The 14,954-nt window shown below is 48.1% G+C and overlaps 1 protein-coding gene across 3 annotated transcripts in view; it reads left to right on the forward strand.

Annotated features, from left to right (window-relative positions):
• Positions 1-11, forward strand: part of hnrnpd (heterogeneous nuclear ribonucleoprotein D) — a 7,711-nt gene extending 7,700 nt beyond the window's left edge. For all 3 annotated transcript variants that reach the window (XR_011940186.1, XM_072496369.1, XM_072496368.1), the window contains one exon: positions 1-11. This exon is cut by the window's left edge and continues 409 nt beyond it. The gene's annotated coding sequence lies outside the window, so the exon portion shown is untranslated.
• The last annotated feature ends 14,943 nt before the right edge of the window (positions 12-14,954 follow it).

Here is a 14,954-nt window from a genome sequence, read left to right on the forward strand (position 1 = left end):
TATAATAGAAACATCTGTGTATTTTCTCCCTTTAACTGATTGACACTAATTAAACATATGGGTTATTTAAAAATGTGGTATAATAAAATAAGCATGGTTAAGATAATTATGTATAAACTTCCTGAGTGGGTTCATAGATTAGCTGGGTGCAGTTTGGCCATAGTTCCCTGCAGGCACCAATCTTGACTAGCTTCTTGTCAGCAAGCTAATACAATACTCTTCAAAGGAATAATTGAATAAATTACGCAACATTGTCAGAACTGCTTTTGGTGGTTAATCACTCCATGCAGCCCTAAAGATAAAAGTTGGTTGTTTTGATATCTGGCACTGTTACATTTAAAACTGTTCATTGAGTACTCGACAACTGTTCATTGAGAACTTGACATTATGAATGGAGAACTTTGCAATTGGCATGTTGGTGGATGGCTAAATTCTAGTTGGAGCTGGAATGCAAATTGTTTGAAAACTTGGGCTGAATAGGCAAAGAAGGTATTGCTTGTGTAAATAGAAGGTTTTGCGCCATAGTGCAAGATTGTGATGGAAGGACAAATCTTTTGCCTTGTATTTTCTCCCTGCCACTCACCTTGATTACTGCTCTTATGATGGGACTATGCTCAGAGTTTGGCCTCTTCAGCATGACAGCTAGGCCTGATTCCTGGCAATGCATAGTTTCAATAACGGTTATTAGTTGGTTGTCAGGGGCGCATTACTTTTTTTTTGAAAAACCTTAAAGTACCCAATTCTTTTTCCAATTAAGAGGCAATTTAGCGTGGCCATTTCACCTATCCTGCATATCTTTGGGTTGGGGTGAGACCCACACAGATACTGGGAGAATGTGCAAAATCCATGCGGATAGTGACCCAGGGCCAGGATTGAATCTGAGTCCTTGGTGCTATGAGGCAGCAGTGCTAACCACTGCCGTCCATGGGTGCTTTACTGACTGAGATTCTCAAATCAATAAATGCTAATTATTGCATAATTGGCCTTGCTGAGAAGGGTGGTTGTTGGCCACATGAGGAATTGAATGTTGTAACTTTAATTTCAATTGTATGAGTTGGTGTCCTGACGATGAAAGAATATCCTTAAGAAATCATCCCTTCATTGTTAGGCTAGGCTGGGTAAATGAATAAGTGTTTTCAGTTAAAAATTATAATGACTTGAGCCAGTTTTGGGGCTAAGATTATGTAGCCATCTGTTTCCATAGGTTAATGCTTTGCTCCACTATTACCCCCATCCAACCTACCTAGGAACTAACAAACTGACTTGTTGGTCCTTTGCAAATGCAACATGGTATTCAACAATAATCCTCAAGTTAGGTGACGGTGGCACTTGTGCAAATTTATACTGTCATTTATATCTATGGGGGCTTGTTGGTAGCGCAGGAACTGAATAATCATTTCTATTTCACATGCAGATTGTGGGCCTTTAGAATTCAGGCTTGTTGCAATTGTATCTTGCCATAGAATAGCATGATGTAGAAGGAAGACATTCAGACTATTAAATCTTCACTGGCTCTTTCACGAATAATCCAGTCCCAAATTCTAAGGCTTCTGGGAGGAGGTCAGTGAATGCAAAGACGTTGGGTTGGGGTGATGTCTGTCTGCAAGGTAAACCTGCTATGGCAGCCTTGGGAGTAGTGGGGGGTACAACACTTCTGGCTGCTTTCTTGACCTTTCCCTCACTGTTACCTGGGTTAGACTCCCCTGTTGCAAAGACCCCCATGGAGGTACCATTGTCACGGTCTTATGCTTAGAATCACAGGCTGTTTGTAGTCCCGGCAGTGGTCACTGCTGGAACTAGAGCTGAAAGGACTTCCCAGTGAGGGGAGTTGCTGCAGGGCGGCTAAACAAAAATCTTGCCAATCTTGTGTATAAATAACAATTGATCTAGTATCGGTTGCTCTTTGCAGAATCATTCCACTTTGTCACCTGGCTCGAATTTGTCAACTGTGGTTCTAGGCTCCCTGACTCATGAAATAATTTATCTCCCTGCCCTATCTGTTCCCTTTTAATACATTATCTTTGTAATTTTCCATTTCCGCTGCTTACAATCCTTGTCATGGGCAAATTTGGATGTGGTTTTGTAATTAATGAATTTGTCGAATTCCAGGATCCTATCACAGACCCTTAAGAACACCACGAATTGCATCCCACCAAGTACCTGACTGTCTCATGCTCAGCAAATTTATCTTATCAGGTAAATAACTTGGAATCAAACCTATGAGCTTTAACTTAGCTGAGGGACTTCATTGACTTCCAGAAGGCATTTAAGGTAAAAACATACACCTGTCCATTACCAAAGTCAATTCTCGTTTCAATCAGATTTGTAGCTATGAACTATCTTTATAATTCCATACTGATTCTTCTTGATCAGCTGAAAATTCTCACGTTAGTTTTGTCATTTCAATTATAGAGTATAGCAATTTCCTGACGACAGCTAGACTAACTAGTGTATAAATTGGTTTCCCTATTAACTTAGGGGAGTGACCGGTGCAATCTTTGGACTAAAAACAAAACTTTGGATGATTATAATTTGGTTCTAAGGTATTTCCCTGTAAAGTCTTGGAATGGAAACCATCATGAGTTTGGTGCCTTTCAGTACAGTTATTTACTCCATTGTTATTTAATTTTGTTGGGTCCCAGTCTCTGATTCAATAGCAGTTAATTTGGGATCTCTGGCATACTGGCTGCCTCTTAATTCTGAAGAAAGAATAAAGGTATGCGGGGCAGGTTGGCTATGGTAGATTGGGAAATGTTTTGTTAGCTGAGCAATTGCTAGTATTTAAAGACACTCCACAGATGTACCTTCCTTAAGGCATAAATCCCAAAAGGTAAGTAGACTGTGGTTAATGAATATTTTAAAAAATGCAACGGAATTGGCTTAAACAACAGAAAAAGTGGTACGTCTGAGGATCGGTCCAATTTAGAACCCAGCAAAAGAGGACCATGGAAGCGATTAAAAGGAAGAGAATATGTATGCATCTAATGAGGACCATAGAAGTGGAATGTGAAGGTTTCTTCGGGTATGTGCCAAGGGAAAGATAGAGGACAAATGCAGGTCCATTACAGATGGTGACGGGAATTTACTGTGGAAACCGTAATGACAGAGAAACTAAACAGTTTGTGCTGTCTTCATGGAAGATGTTGCAGAAAAGCCTCCAGAAATAATAGGCGATCAATAGATTTGTGCAACTGAAAAGAAATTTGTACTATTAAACAGGCAATAGTTGAAAAGCTAAGTGGATCAAAGGTTGATGAATCCTCTGAACCAGAGGCGCTTCATTCCAGAGTGTTGAAGGGGGTAACTGGAGAGATAGTGGATGCATTGATTTTTAATTTTTTTTTTAATTCGAGTGGCCAATTAATTTTTTCCAAATAAGGGGCAATTTAGTGTGGCCAATCCACCTACCCTGCACATCTTTGGGTTGTGGGGGCGAAACCCACGCAAACCTGGGGAGAATGTGCAAACTCCACACTGACAGTGACCCAGAGCCGGGATCGAACCTGGGACCTCGGCGCCGTGAGGCAGCAATGCTAACCACTGTGCCACCGTGCTGCCCTAGTGGGTGGGTGCATTGATGGTTATCTTTCAAAACTCTGAATTCTGAAACGGCTTCTGGATGGAAAGTAGCTGTAACCCCGTTATGTAAGAATGGTGTACTACACACCTGCTTGACGTCAATAGTAGGAAATATGTTAGAATCGATTATTAAAAATATGATAATTGGACATTTAGAAAATAATGGTAAAATTGGCAGTCAACATGGATTTATGAAAGGGAGGGGAGTTTTTTGAGGATATTGTAGCACGGTAGTTCAGTGGTTGGCACTGTTGCTTCACAACGCCAGGATCCCAGGTTCGGTTCCCGCTTGGGTCACTGTGCGGAGTCTGCACATTCTCCCTGTGTCTGCGTGGGTTTCTTCCCACGAGTCTCAAAAGACTTGTTGGGTGAATTGGACTCTCTGAATTCTCCCTCTATGTACCCGAATAGGTGCTGGAGTGTGGCGACTAGAGGATTTTCACAGTAACTTCATTGATGTAAGCCTACTTGTAACAATAATAAAGATTTGAGGAGAACCCGTGGATGTGGTGTATTTGGGTTTTCAGAAAGCTTTTGATCCGGTCCCACCCAGGAAGTTGGTAAATAAAATTAGAGCACATGGGAATGGAAATATGCGAGGATGGGTTGCCTGAAAGCGCAGAGTAGGAATAAATGGATCATTCTCTCTGGCAGGCTGTTACTACTGGGGTACTGCAAGGATCTATGCTAGGTCCACACCTGTTCACACACTATACAAACAATTTGGCTGCATGCACTATATTACAAAGTGGCTGCAAATGTAAGTTGAGGGTGATGCAAGAGGACTAACATGCTAAGTCAGTGGGATAGAACATGGCATTTGGAATATAATGTGGATAAGTGAAGTTATTCACTTTTTGGGGGGGAAAAATGCAAAATATTTCTTAATGGTGAGATTGGAAGTGTTGATGTTCAAAGGAACCTTGTGTCCTTGTTCATGAGTTGCAACGTTGGCATGCAGGTGCTGCAAGCAATTAGGAAGGCAAGTAATATGTTGGTGTTCATTGCAAGAACATTGAGTACAGGAGTGAAGATGTCTTGCTGCAGTTGTATAGTGCTTTGGTCAGACTTCATCTGAAGTATTGTGTAGAGTTTTGGTCCCTTTGTTTAAGGGGACAAATACCTGCCAAAGAGGGAGTGCAGTAGAAGTTCACCAGACTAATCCCTGGGGTGGTGGAATTTTGAAGAGTGATTGAGGAGATTGGCTCTGATTTGCCTAGAGTTTTGAAAAATGAAGGGTAACTTTATTGAAACTTGCTAAATTTGACTGGTTGAATGACAACTGGGGGACATAATCTCAGGATAAAGGGTAGGCCATTTAAAACAGATTAGGTGTGTCTTCTGTCAGAGGCTAATGAATCTTTGGAATTTGCTACCACGAGGGTTGTGGAACATTGAACATATTCAAATCAGAAATCAATCTATTTCCTGCACAACAGCAGCAATGTACCAACTACAACATGCACTGCAGGAACTCACCAAGGCTCCTTAGGATGCACCTTCCAAACCCACTACCATCTAGAAGGACAACGGCAGCAGATACATGGGAACCCCATTACTTGGAAGTTTCCCTCCATCCTGACTGTCGCTGGGTCAAACTCCTGGAGCTCCCTCCCTAATAGCACAGTGGGTGTACCTACACAACATGCACTGCAGCGGTTCAAGAAGGCAGCTCGCCACCACCTTCTCAAGCGCAATTAGAGATGGACAATAATTGCTGACCTAGCCAGCAAAGCCCACAACCCTAAAATTAATTTTTTTAAACTTAGCGTATGGCCACACGTACCTTCAAAACTGCCGCCCTTACAAACGGTTTCAGCTCCCAGGATGTTGACCGGTCCCCAGTCAAAAACTGCAGAATCAATGAGAGTGCCACAGGCATAGTCTTCACCAAAGATATAACAGGACGAGACACTCTTGATCCCAACAGAGAAAATGCTGGAAATCTCAGCAGGTCTGGCAGCATCTGTAGGAAAAGATGCTGTGGACCCTGCATGCTCCCTTTCTAGGGATACCCAGCCACAAACGTAGCCGCGGAAGGGGGGCAGACAGTCTGGTCAGATGGCCGCCTTGGTCGCCCGCTGCCTGGACCTATAAATGGCGCGCTTCGCCAGGCCCAGGAGCAGGTTCACAAGGAGGTTCCCCGTCCCTCTCCGCACCAGGTTCCCGCAGTGTGGGGCTGAAGTGCAAACAAAACTCCACCAAAAGATTGGTCAGAAAACTAAAAGTGAGTGCAGCCTATAATGAGGATTCTTTTGCAGCCAGTCCGGATGAAATGATCAGTCGAACACCTCGTTACTTTAACATATGTTTATTTCTCGGCCGGGGCTAAAACCACTGTATCTCTTGAGAGTTACACCAGCAAGCCAAAGCCAATAATACATCTAACGGCAGTTCTTATACAGTTTCTGGCTCATTTCTGAGGGCAGCTCCCTTGCATTCCATCTGTGCCTTTTAGCTAATTTATGATTATTTTCAAGCCTAGCGCAACCCTTCCCAAGGCCGACTGCAATTTGTCTGGTACTAAAACAACAATTACAACTTGTTATCAGAAGCCTTTGACAGCCTATCTTGACATTTCTCAGCTTGCTATCAGAAGCCTGTGAAGGCCTGTCTTGCCATTTCTTCACACAAAGCTTTACCTAACATTTTGTTTTTCTCAAAGTTCCAATCCCATCTTGAGCCAAACTCTCAATAACATGTAACATAGACATAGTCCACGGACTCCACAAGGCTGCAAAAATGGCAGACTTCCTGGGAGTCTGTGAACTGGTGCAATTGGTGATGGTGTGACCCCAAGATTGAGGGGGGAGGACTCCTCCATAGAGGGACCTCCCCCGCCGGATGGCAACAAGGCACACCATGGCATGTCCGGACGACGGGTAAGGGTAAGAAACCCCTCTGCAGTGCGAAAAGGCATTTCTGTGAGGTGGCTAGGATTGTGGGGAGGTTTCGGGGCCTGGGGGCCAATGTGGAATTCTGTCTGAGCAGGGGTTCGCCCAGACGGGATCCCACCGCACACCTGCGCATCCTCCAGACCGTGAGGGTCATCGAGTCCGAGCACGACCGGTTTGAGGTCTCGGATGGCATTGGCCACGAGCCGAAAGTCCAACGCCGTCCATTGTACTAACTCATGGGATGTCATCCAGCACATCCCCGATCCTGGTCACCCCGGCAGACACAGCTCGCTCTCCACCAGCCACTCAAAATGGTATTGGTGGAGATGCGGATTCCTGAGGAGTGGCTCCCTGATGACAGCCACCACTCCTGACCCGGGGGGGAGACAGAGAGAGAGACTGGTACGAGGCGACCACAATCCAGACTTTGAACAGGTCCTGGTAAAAGGCAGGCAGCGCTTGCAGAGGGTAACGAAGACCCTGCAGATCTATGAACAGGAGCTGCATGTCTCTCTGCACCAGCCGCAGGGCCGACCGAGACCTGACTTCGGGTCAAGTACCTTCTTCTCCAACTCCTTGACACTGGATTGCTGCCTCTTTGTCGACCCCCTCGCAATCTCCTGACAGAAGGTACGGACATGATTCTTGCCCATGTTCTACTCCAGCCTCAAGAAGGGGAAGCCTCTCTGCTTCCTTCTCCAGCCGGCCAAGAAGCCACGAAATACGCCCAGGAACCGCTCCTCCTGCAGCAGGCTGTTAAAATGCCAGTTCGCGGGGCGAGACTGGGTGAACCTCGCCCATATTAGATGGTGGTTAGAGTAAGGCATTTGCTTTATAGAGACTGTCGGAATGTGGGGCAGATACGCCCCTGAAATGTAGAGGTGGTCGATTCTGGATGCTCCGACCCCAGGCCTCACAAAGGTGCAAGTGCTGGAGTCAGGATGGAGAGTCCGCCAGACGTCCACCAAGTCAAAGAACTCGACCAGGTTCCTTAACTTCACGACTGCACGAGAGCTACACTGGGCACCGATGCGGTGCTTTGACTCAAGGGTGTAATTAAAATATCCCCCCAGGACAACGCATTCGCCCATGGCGATGGTGCCAAGGCATGGTGGCAGAGTGGTTAGCACTGTTGCTTCACAGCTCTAGGGTCCCAGGTTTGATTCCCGGCTTGGGTCACTGTCTGCGCCGGGGTCTGCACGTTCTCCCTGTGTCTGCGTGGGTTTCCTCCAGGTCCTGCGGTTTCCTCTCACAAGTCTCGAAAGACGTGCTGTTAGGTGAATTGGACATTCTGAATTCTCCTTCTGTACCCGAACACATGGCGACTGGGGGATTTTCAGAGTCACTTCATTGCAGTTAATGTAAGCCTACTTGTGACACTAAACACTAATAAAGATTATTATTATGAATGGACACTTGCTCGAAGAAAGTCATCTGCTGCTGGCCAACCTGGGAAGCACCGACATTCGCAAAGTGAAATACCTCGCCCCCTCACGGACCATCAGGGGCAGCAACCGGCCTGGCACTGGCTCCTTGACCCCCATGGTTTCGGCTGAAAATGTGGGGCCAACAAGATAGCCACCCGTCCAAACGTGACGTCAGGTGATTCATATAATCCCCCCCAATCCCAGGACCCACGTGGATTCGTCCCCCTGAGGGCTGTGGGATTCCTGCGGGAAGCACGCTGCATACTTCCCATCCCGGAGGAGTGAGAAGTTCTGGAACCTGCGGAGCATATCCCTGCTGCCGTTGTCGAGGCTGGCTATGATCGCCACCATGCCAGCAGCAAAGTGCCACTTTCACCGTCACCTTTTTAGTGTTCGGAGGGAGCAGAGGAGCGCCATGTCTGACAACCGGTCAAGGGCTAACTGCACTTGGTTTCGGCCACCGCGTTTGTATGAAGAAAATCGTGGAGTTTCCCTGGGGGCAACTTGGTGTCGGGCACAAGGGAGTCCACTGCCTCACTAAAAATCAATTCAACCATCCCCTGTGACCCCACCAAGCAGACATCTCCAGGCAGCCGCCGCCTGGGACCGAGTTCCCCGCCACATTGAGTGTGGCGGACGGCACAGACCCACCAACAGCCCTGGGTCTGCTTCGATCCCGGCCCCGATCATCGACAGACGGGCTCCTCTCAAGGTATCGGGCCAGAGGGAGGCGGTGGCTCAGACCCCCCCGCCGGCAACTGGTCAGGTCCGGGAACAATTCTGGGTCAAGCTCCTGAATGGAGAAGGAGGCACTCGGCGTCAGGTTGGGGCGGAGAGGGGCGGCCCTCCACGCCACCACCACCCTGAGGTCAGGGAGCCCTCCGGCGACGTGAAAATGAACGCCTCCGGGGTGCAAAATTTCACCGGGTGGAACGAGCCGTCGGGGGCCTCGCACGAATCTGGCCCTGAGGCATCCTGCTCGGGGGGAGGGGGCGGGGGTGCTGTGACATCTTAGGTGTTGAGATGTGCTGTACGTTTTCCTGCAGGGGCTGGGTGCGATGTCGAGGGGCAGGGATCGGGGCGCCACCCTCTCCGCACCGGAAGGGTTATGATGTTTTTCTCCCCTCCAAGGAGTGGTGCTGTCTATGGGGGGTGCATTCAGGAAACCTCCGTCCTCGTATCACCCCCTACTTCCCTCAACACTCTGGTTTGTGACTTTGTCGATTTACGCACCGGCTCAGTTCAGGGGCATCACCGCTGTCCCCCGCGCTGACACGATGCCAGGACCTGACGCTGAGCTGTCAATGGGCCCTGGATGAGGGGTAGTGTCTGCGGGGCAAGGTGTGTCAGTGGCCCCCGAGCTGGGGCTCCAGGGTGCGGGGTCTCTAGGGCAACCGGATCGGGCGTGACTGGGCCAATCCCCGCCTCGCCTTCTTATGGGTCTTGCAGCCGGGCGTATGCCCTCCCTCTTCCACCCCGGCAGCCGATTTGTCAGTGGGTGCCAGCGTTATGTTCCCTCGTGGGGGTGGGCTGGTAACGCCAGTGGAGGGAGACGGGGCGGCAGTGCCAGCCATGGCGACCTGGGTGTCTGTCGTGGCTTTGGAGGTAGGCCAATTCTGCCACACATGCCCCACCTTCTTGCAGGCATGGCACTGCACCCAATCTGCGGACAAAAAACATACGGTAAGTCTCCCCTTGCTGGGAGAGTTCGAATCCCCCCTCTAATACCTCCTCCTGGTCCAGGTGGACGAACGTATGGCGCCAGAAGGAGTAGATGTGCCTGAGGGGTGCACCTCGGAATGCTCCTCCCCCAGTAGTCGGAGGTGGGAAAGGAGGAGATCGTAGGGAGGTAGGGTGGTACATTGGAAAGTATGCCCCTCTAGGCGGTGGCCTCAAGAGGATGCGCCGCCACGTAGGTCCTGCCCACCGTGAGCCTCTTTTCAAGGATGAGGTGGGCCGCCCGCTCAGCCCTCAGGAAAGATCCGACCTTCCGGTCCATGTGAGAGGCAGCTACAATGGCCAAGGGGCCGACAGCTCCGGCCATTGCGCGAACGCCCGCATCTATGGTCATGGCGGGATATGCGCAGCACTTGACCCTCCGCTTCCGGCTTAGCTACTGGAATGGCGGCAAAGATGTGGGGGTAGTGGAGGCCGAGGAGGACACCACCCCTGCACAGGTGACTGAATGGCCCCGCCACTGGCAAAGGTGGAGTAGCCATTAGGGCAAGTGCCACGTGCATCCCAATGTGGACATTGTCACATTGGTTAGTCTTCAAAATAGACAGGGAAGAGTGAGGTGGGATAATGCACTCTCCTCCTAAGAAGGTACGTGGAGGAACGAGGAAAGAAAGGGAAGAGAGAGCAATGGACACAGCGGGAGTAGGAGGATAGCGGCACAGCGGGGTGGGGCACCGTGGCTGGATTGGTGCCTGAGATGGGAGACTCCTGTGAAGTTGGAGGGTGGGAGGATAGGGGAGTAAAGGTAGATCTTCAGCCTGGGAGGGGGCCCAGCAAACACACAGTCCATACTTCCACCCGAGGACGACCACACCAAAGAGGATGCTGCTGATGTGCGAGGTCTTCAGCCTGGGAGGGGCTCAGCAAACACACCTTCTACTAGATCCCCCTGTTCAAGCACACCTGATGTCCTCGCTGAAGGCAGTTGTTGATAGGTGGAAGAACTAGGCTGGGCAGGGCCCACCAAAAAAGCAATCCAGAAGGCTCCACCCCGACCTTGGTCTGGAAGCTGCTGCCTTCTCTCCTTCCGTCCCTCCGTCCGTTCCTTTCTCCAGTCAGCTCAGCAGCAAACAAGCACTGGGAACAGGCAGTAAAATGATAGGCAACAGTAACAGAGAGCGAGCAGCAGCAGCCACTCTCCACGGCAGCAACAACTTCACAACTCCAAAGTCTGCACTGTGAGTGCTACTTGGCTGGACAAGAGTACTTTAGAGTTGGGTGAAAAACAGGGAATTAGGTGAAACTAGGAGAAGGTGAACCCGAAACATCGGGAGCAGAACTGCGGGAGATTTTTGAACAGCAGCCTGGGAAGGTAAGTGGTTTCACTGATACACTCCAGTCCTGGTATATCTGAACCTCCGCGTTCTCCCACCTGCTGCTCCTCTCCTTAGCCCACCTGAGCACACACTCCCGATCGATGGAACCTCACCAGCACCGCCCGCGGAGGATTGTTAGCCTTGGGCTTCCTCGCCAGCACTTTATGAGCCCCTTCCAGCTCCAGGGGCCCCTGGAAGGACCCCGCTCCCATCAGTGAGTTCAACATGGTGACCACATAGGCCCCCATGTCCAGCCCCTCCGGGAGGCCCAGAATCCGCAGATTCTTAAGCCTCGACTGATTCTCCATCTCCTTGAACCGCTCCTGCCATTTCTTGTGGAGCGCCTCGTGCGCCTCCACCTTTACCGCCAGGCCTAAGATCTCGTCCTCATTGTCAGAGATCTTTTGTCGAGCTTCGCGGATCGCCACTCCCTGGGCCGTCTGTGTCTCCAACAGCTTATCAATGGAAGCCTTCATCGGCTCTAGCAGGTCCGTTTTAATCTCTCTGAAGCAGTGCTGGATGCCCTCCTGCTGCTCCGCCCACTGCATCCACGCTGCCTGGTCTCCGCCCGCTGCCATTTTGTCCTTCCCTCGCACCTTCTTCGGGTCCACCACCACCTTTTTTGTCGCCCCACTCTGAGTTGAAGCCATATACTGACGGGGAGCTGTTATAGATGCCTTCCCACACCGGGAAACGTCAGAAAAGTGCCGTTGGGAGCCCTGAAAAGAGCCCCAAAGTCCGTTTTTGCGGGAGCCGCCGAATGTGCAACTTAGCTCTGCATAGCCGCAACCGGAAGTCTTAGGGGATTCTATAATTAGGGGACGAATACTATCTTTTGCAAGCAGGACCAAGAGTCCCACAGGTATGTTGCCTGCCTGATGCCAGGGTGAGGCACATCTCTGACCGACTTGAAAGGATATTGGAGGAGAGGTTGGGGGGGGATCCAGTTATTGTAGTCCACGTTGGGATAAACAACGTAGACAAGACAGGAAAGAGGATCTGTTTGTGGATTATCAGGAACTAGGAACAAAATTAAAGAATAGGTCCTCAAGAGTTATAATCTCTGGATTACTTCCCGAGCCATGTGCAAATTGGCATTGGACTGAGAAAATTAGGGAACTAAACATGTGGCTAAAGGAGTGGTGTGGAAAAGAGGGGCTCCATTTCATGGGGCATTCACATCAGCATTGAGACAGGAAGGATCTATACCGTTGGGACAGTCTCTGAACCAATCTGGGGGAAGTGTTCCAGCGGAAAGAGTAAATAGGGTTGTCACAAGGACTTTAAACTAGCAAATGTGGGGTGGGGGGGGGGGGGGGGGCATATTTTAAAACCCTGCACCTAAATGCAGGCAGAATTCGGAATAAGTTCAATGAGCTGACGGCACAAATAGATACAAATGGGTATGATTTGGCAGGGATCACTGAAACAGGGTGGCAGGAGGACCACGACTGGGAGTTGAATATCCAAGGATACTAGTATTCCTAAAGGATAGACAGGATAGAACAGGAGGTGGAGTAGCTTTATTGGTTAAAGGTGACATCAAGTCTATAATAAGAAATGGCATTGGCATTAAGGGCTAAGATGTTGAATCGATATGGGTGGAAATAAAAAACAAGGGGAAAAACTTGGTAAGAGTAATTACAGGCCCCCGAGCAATACTCCCAAAGTGGGGCATAGTGTAAACCAAGAATTAATGAGGGCTTGTGAGAAGGGCACAACTTTAATCACGGGTGATTTTAACACGCATGTTGACTGGATTAATCAAACTGGCAAGTGTAGCCTCAAGGGAGATTTGATAGTGTATGAGGGATTGTTTCTTAGAGCAATATGTTATGGAGCCAACCAGGGTGCAGACTATTTTAGATTTAGTATTATGTAATGAAGAAGGGTTGATAAATAGTTTTGCCATTAAGGATCCTCTTGGAAGGAGTGATTACAGCATGTTAGAATTTCAAATATAGATTGAATGAGAGACGACAGAGAGCTATTCTAGAGTTTTAGCGTTGGACAGAGGTAATTATACAGGCCTGAGGAAATAGTTGGCCAAAGTAGACTGGGCACAAATAATTGAGGGTAGGACAGTTGAGGAACAATGGCGGATTTTTCAGGGAGATTTTAAACACCTCTCAATTATAGTATATTCCGAGAAGAAGAGAATTGTAAAAGGGAGAAAAAAGTTCCATGGCTAAACAAGGAAGTCAAGGAGTCAAAGGCAAAAACTAAGGCAAACCATATTGCCAAAGCTAGTGGTAAGCTGGAAGATTGGGAGAACTTTAGGTGTCAGCAAAAAGTTACTAATTAGAATCAAAAAAGCTAAGTTGAACTATGAAAGGAAACTAGCAGAAAAAATAAACACTGATACCAAAAGCTTCAACAAGTATATAAAGAGGAAGAAAATAGCTAAAGTTGGCCCCTTAGAGGACGATACTGGTGAGGTAATAATGGGGAACACAGAGATGGCGGGGGCACTGAATCAATATTTTGCCTCTGTCTTCACGGTAGAGGATTTTAACAAATTTCTAAGAAGTGTAGTTAATGCAGAGGAATTTGGTGCAATAACCATCACTGGGGAGAATGTATTGAATAAATTAATGGTATTAAAGGCAGGTAAGTCTTCGAGACCTGATGGCCTGCACCCTAGGGTATTAAAGGAGGTGGCAGCGGAGATAGTGGGATGCATTGGTTATATTTCAAAATTCCCTGGATTCTGGAAAGGTTACCTATGGATTTGAAACAATCCCCTACTGTAACTCTCCTATTCAAAAAGAGAGACATAATGTAGGAAGCTGTAGACTGGTTAGCTTGACCTCTGGGGTGGGGAAGTTGCTGGAATCAATCATGAAGGAGGAGATGACGGGGTGGCACAGTGGTTAGCATTGCTGCCTACGGCGCTGAGGACCTGGGTTCGAATCCCAGCCCTGGGTCACTGTCCGTGTGGAGTTTGCACATTCTTCCCGTGTCTGCGTGGGTTTCACCCCCACAACCCAAAAGATGCGCAGTATAGGTAGATTGGCCATGCTGAATTGCCCCTTAATTGGAAAAAATAATTGGGTACTCTAAATTTATTTTAAAAAATAAAAAAAGGAGATGACTGAACATTTGGAAAGACAAAGCTGAATCCACCATTGTTAGCATGGTTTTTGAAGGGTAAGCATGTTTGACAAACTTGCTCGAGTTCTTTGAGGATGTAACCAGCGAGGTGGATAATGGGGAACCTGTGGATGTGGTATATCTAGGCTACCAGAAGGCATTTGACAAAGTGCTGAATTAAAGATTGATCCAGAAGGTGCGATTGCAGGGGGTTGGGGGTAAAATACTATATTGGATTGAGGATTGGCTGACTGACAGAAAGCAGATGGTAGGGTTAAATGGGTTCTTTTCTGGCTGGCGAACAGTAACTAGTAGGTGCTGCACGGGTCAGTCCCCGGACCTCAACTGTTTACAATCAAGGACAGAGTGTAACATAGCAAAATTTTTGGATGATACTAAAATAGGTAGGGAAGCAGGCAGTGAAGAGATATCAATTTTACAGATGGATATAGGTAGGCTAGGAGATTGGGCCAAAATTTGGCAAATAGAGTTTAATGTGGATAAGTGAGGTTATCCATTTTGGCAGAAAAAATAGAAAGGCAAATTATTATCTAAATGGAAAACAGATTCAAAAAGATTCTGGGGACAGGGATCTGGGTGTCTTTGTTCATGAATCGCAGAAAGTCCGAATGCAGATACAAAATGTAATAAGAAAGGCAAATGGAATGTTAGCATTTATTGCAAAAGGACTGTTGTCTCAAAGAAGTATTGTTGCAATTGTATAGGGTGTTGGTAAGACCACATCTGGAGTATTATGTCCAGTTTTGGTCTCCTTATTTGAGGAAGGATGTGGTGGAAGGAAGCAGTTCAATGCTTAAGGGGCTGTTTAGCACAGGGCTAAAACGCTGGCTTTGAAAGCAGATCAAGGCAGGCCAGCAGCACGGTTCAATTCCCGTACCAGCCTC

This window comes from Scyliorhinus torazame, chromosome 3 (assembly GCF_047496885.1).
Source record: "Scyliorhinus torazame isolate Kashiwa2021f chromosome 3, sScyTor2.1, whole genome shotgun sequence".
Classification (NCBI taxonomy): domain Eukaryota; kingdom Metazoa; phylum Chordata; class Chondrichthyes; order Carcharhiniformes; family Scyliorhinidae; genus Scyliorhinus; species Scyliorhinus torazame.